General features: G+C 47.8%; 1 long non-coding RNA gene across 2 annotated transcripts; it reads right to left on the bottom strand.

The window, feature by feature from the left end:
* Positions 1-5,896: 5,896 nt before the first annotated feature.
* On the bottom strand, positions 5,897-8,381 carry LOC107749413 (uncharacterized). 2 transcript variants are annotated; one of them, XR_001641027.1, is made up of 3 exons: positions 8,017-8,381; positions 7,644-7,738; positions 5,897-5,955 (listed from the first exon to the last, which is right to left on the bottom strand). It is a non-coding gene; the product is annotated as an uncharacterized LOC107749413 (long non-coding RNA). The 2 variants fall into 2 exon arrangements; XR_001641028.1 differs by having other exon boundaries at positions 5,917-5,955; positions 7,656-7,738.
* Positions 8,382-9,339: the final 958 nt, after the last annotated feature.

Here is a 9,339-nt window from a genome sequence, read left to right as displayed (position 1 = left end):
CACACACACACACACACTCTCTCTCACACACTCACTCACTCTCACACACACACACACACACTCATTCACTCTCTCATTCACTCACACTCTCACATTCACTCACTCGCGCTCTCAGACACACACACACACACTTCCTCTCATTCTCTCACACACTCACTCTCTCACACACACACTCTCTCTCATTCTCACACACACTCTCTCACTCTCATTCACTCACTCTCTCACACTCACTCTCATTCACTCACTCTCTCACACTCACTCTCTCACACTCACTCTCTCGTTCACTCACTCTCACACACTCACTTGCTCTCTTTCACACTCTCACACACACACTCACTCACTCACTCACTCACTCACTCACTCACTCACTCACTCACTCACTCACTCACTCACTCACTCACTCACTCACTCACTCACTCACTCACTCACTCACTCACTCACTCACTCACTCACTCACTCACTCACTCACTCACTCACTCACTCACTCACTCACTCACTCACTCACTCACTCACTCACTCACTCACTCACTCACTCACTCACTCACTCACTCACTCACTCACTCACTCACTCACTCACTCACTCACTCACTCACTCACTCACTCACTCACTCACTCACTCACTCACTCACTCACTCACTCACTCACTCACTCACTCACTCACTCACTCACTCACTCACTCACTCACTCACTCACTCACTCACTCACTCACTCACTCACTCACTCACTCACTCACTCACTCACTCACTCACTCACTCACTCACTCACTCACTCACTCACTCACTCACTCACTCACTCACTCACTCACTCACTCACTCACTCACTCACTCACTCACTCACTCACTCACTCACTCACTCACTCACTCACTCACTCACTCACTCACTCACTCACTCACTCACTCACTCACTCACTCACTCACTCACTCACTCACTCACTCACTCACTCACTCACTCACTCACTCACTCACTCACTCACTCACTCACTCACTCACTCACTCACTCACTCACTCACTCACTCACTCACTCACTCACTCACTCACTCACTCACTCACTCACTCACTCACTCACTCACTCACTCACTCACTCACTCACTCACTCACTCACTCACTCACTCACTCACTCACTCACTCACTCACTCACTCACTCACTCACTCACTCACTCACTCACTCACTCACTCACTCACTCACTCACTCACTCACTCACTCACTCACTCACTCACTCACTCACTCACTCACTCACTCACTCACTCACTCACTCACTCACTCACTCACTCACTCACTCACTCACTCACTCACTCACTCACTCACTCACTCACTCACTCACTCACTCACTCACTCACTCACTCACTCACTCACTCACTCACTCACTCACTCACTCACTCACTCACTCACTCACTCACTCACTCACTCACTCACTCACTCACTCACTCACTCACTCACTCACTCACTCACTCACTCACTCACTCACTCACTCACTCACTCACTCACTCACTCACTCACTCACTCACTCACTCACTCACTCACTCACTCACTCACTCACTCACTCACTCACTCACTCACTCACTCACTCACTCACTCACTCACTCACTCACTCACTCACTCACTCACTCACTCACTCACTCACTCACTCACTCACTCACTCACTCACTCACTCACTCACTCACTCACTCACTCACTCACTCACTCACTCACTCACTCACTCACTCACTCACTCACTCACTCACTCACTCACTCACTCACTCACTCACTCACTCACTCACTCACTCACTCACTCACTCACTCACTCACTCACTCACTCACTCACTCACTCACTCACTCACTCACTCACTCACTCACTCACTCACTCACTCACTCACTCACTCACTCACTCACTCACTCACTCACTCACTCACTCACTCACTCACTCACTCACTCACTCACTCACTCACTCACTCACTCACTCACTCACTCACTCACTCACTCACTCACTCACTCACTCACTCACTCACTCACTCACTCACTCACTCACTCACTCACTCACTCACTCACTCACTCACTCACTCACTCACTCACTCACTCACTCACTCACTCACTCACTCACTCACTCACTCACTCACTCACTCACTCACTCACTCACTCACTCACTCACTCACTCACTCACTCACTCACTCACTCACTCACTCACTCACTCACTCACTCACTCACTCACTCACTCACTCACTCACTCACTCACTCACTCACTCACTCACTCACTCACTCACTCACTCACTCACTCACTCACTCACTCACTCACTCACTCACTCACTCACTCACTCACTCACTCACTCACTCACTCACTCACTCACTCACTCACTCACTCACTCACTCACTCACTCACTCACTCACTCACTCACTCACTCACTCACTCACTCACTCACTCACTCACTCACTCACTCACTCACTCACTCACTCACTCACTCACTCACTCACTCACTCACTCACTCACTCACTCACTCACTCACTCACTCACTCACTCACTCACTCACTCACTCACTCACTCACTCACTCACTCACTCACTCACTCACTCACTCACTCACTCACTCACTCACTCACTCACTCACTCACTCACTCACTCACTCACTCACTCACTCACTCACTCACTCACTCACTCACTCACTCACTCACTCACTCACTCACTCACTCACTCACTCACTCACTCACTCACTCACTCACTCACTCACTCACTCACTCACTCACTCACTCACTCACTCACTCACTCACTCACTCACTCACTCACTCACTCACTCACTCACTCACTCACTCACTCACTCACTCACTCACTCACTCACTCACTCACTCACTCACTCACTCACTCACTCACTCACTCACTCACTCACTCACTCACTCACTCACTCACTCACTCACTCACTCACTCACTCACTCACTCACTCACTCACTCACTCACTCACTCACTCACTCACTCACTCACTCACTCACTCACTCACTCACTCACTCACTCACTCACTCACTCACTCACTCACTCACTCACTCACTCACTCACTCACTCACTCACTCACTCACTCACTCACTCACTCACTCACTCACTCACTCACTCACTCACTCACTCACTCACTCACTCACTCACTCACTCACTCACTCACTCACTCACTCACTCACTCACTCACTCACTCACTCACTCACTCACTCACTCACTCACTCACTCACTCACTCACTCACTCACTCACTCACTCACTCACTCACTCACTCACTCACTCACTCACTCACTCACTCACTCACTCACTCACTCACTCACTCACTCACTCACTCACTCACTCACTCACTCACTCACTCACTCACTCACTCACTCACTCACTCACTCACTCACTCACTCACTCACTCACTCACTCACTCACTCACTCACTCACTCACTCACTCACTCACTCACTCACTCACTCACTCACTCACTCACTCACTCACTCACTCACTCACTCACTCACTCACTCACTCACTCACTCACTCACTCACTCACTCACTCACTCACTCACTCACTCACTCACTCACTCACTCACTCACTCACTCACTCACTCACTCACTCACTCACTCACTCACTCACTCACTCACTCACTCACTCACTCACTCACTCACTCACTCACTCACTCACTCACTCACTCACTCACTCACTCACTCACTCACTCACTCACTCACTCACTCACTCACTCACTCACTCACTCACTCACTCACTCACTCACTCACTCACTCACTCACTCACTCACTCACTCACTCACTCACTCACTCACTCACTCACTCACTCACTCACTCACTCACTCACTCACTCACTCACTCACTCACTCACTCACTCACTCACTCACTCACTCACTCACTCACTCACTCACTCACTCACTCACTCACTCACTCACTCACTCACTCACTCACTCACTCACTCACTCACTCACTCACTCACTCACTCACTCACTCACTCACTCACTCACTCACTCACTCACTCACTCACTCACTCACTCACTCACTCACTCACTCACTCACTCACTCACTCACTCACTCACTCACTCACTCACTCACTCACTCACTCACTCACTCACTCACTCACTCACTCACTCACTCACTCACTCACTCACTCACTCACTCACTCACTCACTCACTCACTCACTCACTCACTCACTCACTCACTCACTCACTCACTCACTCACTCACTCACTCACTCACTCACTCACTCACTCACTCACTCACTCACTCACTCACTCACTCACTCACTCACTCACTCACTCACTCACTCACTCACTCACTCACTCACTCACTCACTCACTCACTCACTCACTCACTCACTCACTCACTCACTCACTCACTCACTCACTCACTCACTCACTCACTCACTCACTCACTCACTCACTCACTCACTCACTCACTCACTCACTCACTCACTCACTCACTCACTCACTCACTCACTCACTCACTCACTCACTCACTCACTCACTCACTCACTCACTCACTCACTCACTCACTCACTCACTCACTCACTCACTCACTCACTCACTCACTCACTCACTCACTCACTCACTCACTCACTCACTCACTCACTCACTCACTCACTCACTCACTCACTCACTCACTCACTCACTCACTCACTCACTCACTCACTCACTCACTCACTCACTCACTCACTCACTCACTCACTCACTCACTCACTCACTCACTCACTCACTCACTCACTCACTCACTCACTCACTCACTCACTCACTCACTCACTCACTCACTCACTCACTCACTCACTCACTCACTCACTCACTCACTCACTCACTCACTCACTCACTCACTCACTCACTCACTCACTCACTCACTCACTCACTCACTCACTCACTCACTCACTCACTCACTCACTCACTCACTCACTCACTCACTCACTCACTCACTCACTCACTCACTCACTCACTCACTCACTCACTCACTCACTCACTCACTCACTCACTCACTCACTCACTCACTCACTCACTCACTCACTCACTCACTCACTCACTCACTCACTCACTCACTCACTCACTCACTCACTCACTCACTCACTCACTCACTCACTCACTCACTCACTCACTCACTCACTCACTCACTCACTCACTCACTCACTCACTCACTCACTCACTCACTCACTCACTCACTCACTCACTCACTCACTCACTCACTCACACTCACTCTCTCGCTCTCACACACTCACATTCATTCACTCTCTCACACACACTCACATTCACTCTCACACACTCACTCTCTCATTCACTCTCTCACACTCACTCTCTCATTCACTCGCTCTCACACACTCACACTCACTCTCTCGCTCTCACACACACTCACTCTCATTCACTCTCTCACACACACTCTCTCATTCACGCACTCTCTCATTCACTCAGTCTCTCACACACTCAAGTAACTGCAGTCAGCAGCTAGAGAACTTGGTCATCCGTCTGCAGCTGTTGCTCGTGTGTGATCGTGTGTGTCTGATATTTGTGCATGTGAGCTGATAACATACATATTCCTCGTTCAGACGCCGCTGATGGACACTGAACGGTCTATTCATATATTGCTGTTTTTAAATGGAATTATTGACAAATGGCTCCTCAGACAGGGTGACCATGTTTAAGCTTTATTGAATCATTTGAAGACTGATATAGTGTTAAACGTTTCCTCACTAAAAGCCTCCGGCGGTATGAAGCGGCTCTGAAACCCAGCAGACAATGTAGCTGTAATTTGACAAACACAGATCTCTACACTGTATGCCAGGTTCAAAACCGCATCAGTCTTGTTTTCCTCCGTGGGTCTGGCTTTAGCTGTAGTGTTGTGAAGCGCCACTCGATCACAGAACGACAGCCATCAGAGACCCAGTAGCCAGATGTAGCTGCTGGCGGAGACAGGACCTACACTGACCACTGAGCGAAGGATGGACGCCTCGATGTGGAGACCTCTGCAGCATCTGTGCCGCTCCGCTCCTGTGCTGCAGCCTAGACAGAAGGAAGATAACTGGGTTAACAAAACAGACCTGATCTCATGGACACCACTGATACAAGTGTGTTGTCTGTCCAGGGAAGAGAGACGACTTCATGAAATGCATGTGACCGGAGGGTGTGTCCTGCACCAACACAGGTGCATTAAACTCAGCTGAGTGTATAATAGCTGGAAGTGAGTGTAACAGAGATGTGGCCTGGAAAATGAGTTCAAACAGACGCCGCAGCCTCAGGGACCGCCGATGGAAGGTTAAACACACATGTCACAAACACACGGCTCCAGTCGAATCAGCGTGTTTGCAGCAGGCTGGGAGACGTCACACGAGGCTCTGGAAGCCGAGATGCACCTAGAAAGAAATGCACTGGAGTCATCAGTAATGACGATCGCTCCGGAGTTTGTCTCGTCATGCTGTCCTTGTCTTTCTGTCACATGATTGACGTGTGACACTCTTTTTCCACTCGGCATCTCTGGTTTCCGTGATGTCAAGTTTTCCATGATTTGGAAGTCAGTGAGCGTGACTCTGCTGTCCTTCGCTAAATGTTTTGCACATCAGTAGGTCTGTCATAATCACACACTCTTGATGTTTGATACAGGACGTCCCTCTCGTCGTCTCCTCCATAATGACCTGCACGTGAACTCTGGAAATGTGAGAGGACAGAACTGGGAGTGTTTAAGCTCTAGGTAAAGGGTCTACCTTCTGTGTCTCTCTCTCTCTCTCTTTCTTTAGTCAGTGTGTGACAGCTGCTGTTGTTGACTAACTCTTGAGCACAGATGTCGTCACATGCTTTTCCTGGATGTACAGGGATCAAGAACTCTGAACGTGTTTCAAGACTCTCCGCAGGAATAGCCTTCTCTTTCAGCTGAGTAGACATGCATGTGTCTGATCTTACAGCTTTGTTTTAACGGGTGATAAAAGCAGCAGTGGTGACGCTTGTGCATCACATGTTAAGGCGGTCTGTTGAGCTGTGGTGTCGTATTTCACTATAGACACAGAGATGTGGATCTGACCAATCAGAGCGCTCGACCCAGCAGCCCATTCATAAAAGCATGCTTTACCCTTCACCCACATGCTCTCGCTCTCTCTTCAGCCGTCATTACTCAGAGAGCAAGGACAAACACAATGGCCACGTCTCAGACACTGAAAACTGAGATCAAGACTCGATGATGAACATATTAAGATGTTTGTTTTAGCTTTAGCTGCCATTTACTGAAGAGCCAAGATATTTTGGGTGTCCCTCAAGTAATATGAGCACATTAAAACCGCATGAATGATAATATATGAGAATTTGTTGCTAATTTACAATGGTTTCTAGAGTGTAGAGTTTAGCATGTCCCACTGCAGGACACGGCAGTTCATGTCAAAATACTCATGAGCTTTATGGGATTGCTGGAGATCTTTCAGGTGTGATGGGTCAACACGAGATGCTTCAGTCCGTCAGGTGAACATCTGCGGTGGGAGCTGATATTTCACAGCTTCTTTGAATGGACTGGCGCTCACAAAAGCGCAGCGTTTTGGAGGGTAAGGGCCAGGATGATGTCTTCCCTTTCTGTTCCTCACTTCACTCTCGTTTCTCTTCTTACCAGCCTGTCTCTCTCACTCTTTCTCCCTCTGACCCTAAACCTGTTCCTCGCTGGCTGTCTTGAGTCGGCAAACAATTGCACAATCAAACGTGACGTGAGATACCTGTTTACAAACCTTCTGGTTTCCACTTCTCATGTTCCTTCTCTTCCTTCCCAGTGAATCCGCTCTGGAGTGTTGAGGAGTTTCACCCTCTCACCCTGTGAAAGCATGAAGAAGCAGGTTAAGGTTAGTCTTTGTCGGCATCCATCTTGAGTTTAATGAGTAATCTGCTTCAAAGAGCCGCCGGTGCCGTCAGACCGGACCACTATCAGTCCACTCCTGTTTTCAGCAGCGCTCGATGTAATTTGCGCGTTACATTAAATACTTCAGCACACTTTATCATATTTCTCTGTTTTTCCATCACAGTAATGTGTCACATTGTATCTGCCTGGCACAATAAAACCATGATGACTTTGCAAAATGTAGCAGTACTCACATTCGTGCAGCGGAAAACTCTCATCTGCCTTCATTATATCTCCACCTTTCTCTCTTTCTTTCGTTCCTCTCCTCTAAGTTTCCCCTCATTCCTGATCTGTTCTTCTTTCCCCTTTTTACTCGCACGCTGTAATCGAGTCACATGTTGCCGGTCCGACCTCTTTAAAGAGGGGCGGGAGCTCAGGTGGGCGGCGCCTCTTTTTCTGACCAATCGTGTCAGAGGGGCGGGGCTTACTGTGGCTTTTTCTCAATGGGAAGGTCAGAGGCCTCATTCATTGAGAAGCAAAGGAGTGTCATGTGCTGGAGAAACTCCTCATTTACAACGAGAAGTGAATTATAACCTTATTCAAATAAAGGAAGCAGAGCAGAGCAGAGCATGCTGATTCATTAGAAAACAGCCGTTTCCAGTCCTTCCAATGCAGTCACACTCAGTCTGATTCAATACATCAGGTTTTCAGCAATATGCCCTTCATACTTTTATTATGTAGAAACTGTTTTATAAAAGCAATAAGACACTTGAGGTGGTTATCCAGTCTGACAAACACCCTTCAGCTGTAACTACATGAGATCTCGCACTTTAATGCTTTAAGGTCTGCAGTCAGTCACGCTGTACGTTCAGGATGAGTAGCTGTAGTACTGTAGTTAAATTAGTTTGTCTGTTCGGTGGTTTCTCCAAACGTTTCTGGTGTAACATCTACAAAATGTCTCCTGTGATTTCATGCTAATGAGTCTGTAAATAATTCCTGCCATGCTGCTTGGCTCCTGTAAACCCATGACTGTGTGTGTGTGTGTGTGTGTGTGAGATGTGTGTGTGTGTGTGTGTGTGTGTGAGTGAGTGTGTGTGTGTGTGGGCGACAGCGTCTGTGTGTGTTTTTGCTAAATATATTTGCAGAGATGTGGTGAAATGCATAGCGTGGACTAATATGTCTCAAGTGGTGGGAAATCAAAAGCTTGTATTGTTATTCCAGGTTAGTCGTAAACAATCATTTGATTCGCTTGTATGATGATGAACTGCTTCACTTGCTTATAAATAAAGCTGTTGAACATGTTCAGAAAATCAACAGCGTCAGATTTCAGTCAAACATTCGTAATAAATGGCATTAACTGCTATTAATTAATGCATTGAGGCCACGGAATGCTTTAAACTGATTTTCATCTATTGACTTGTTACAGTACAGCATTAACAGCTGACCATGCGACGAAATAATCATACTTTGCCAAGCACTGGTCAATGCATCGGTCAGGTGTTTCTAGGATCTGCTTGAAATGAGGCATGAAATGCTGGTTTGACGCAACTACTTTTTTTTTTTTTTTTTTTTGTTTA

This window comes from Sinocyclocheilus rhinocerous, unplaced genomic scaffold (genome assembly GCF_001515625.1).
Source record: "Sinocyclocheilus rhinocerous isolate Xijiao unplaced genomic scaffold, SAMN03320098_v1.1 scaffold79, whole genome shotgun sequence".
Lineage (NCBI taxonomy): Eukaryota > Metazoa > Chordata > Actinopteri > Cypriniformes > Cyprinidae > Sinocyclocheilus > Sinocyclocheilus rhinocerous.
Note: the sequence above shows the minus strand (reverse complement) of the source record. Positions and strands in the feature narration are given on the sequence as shown.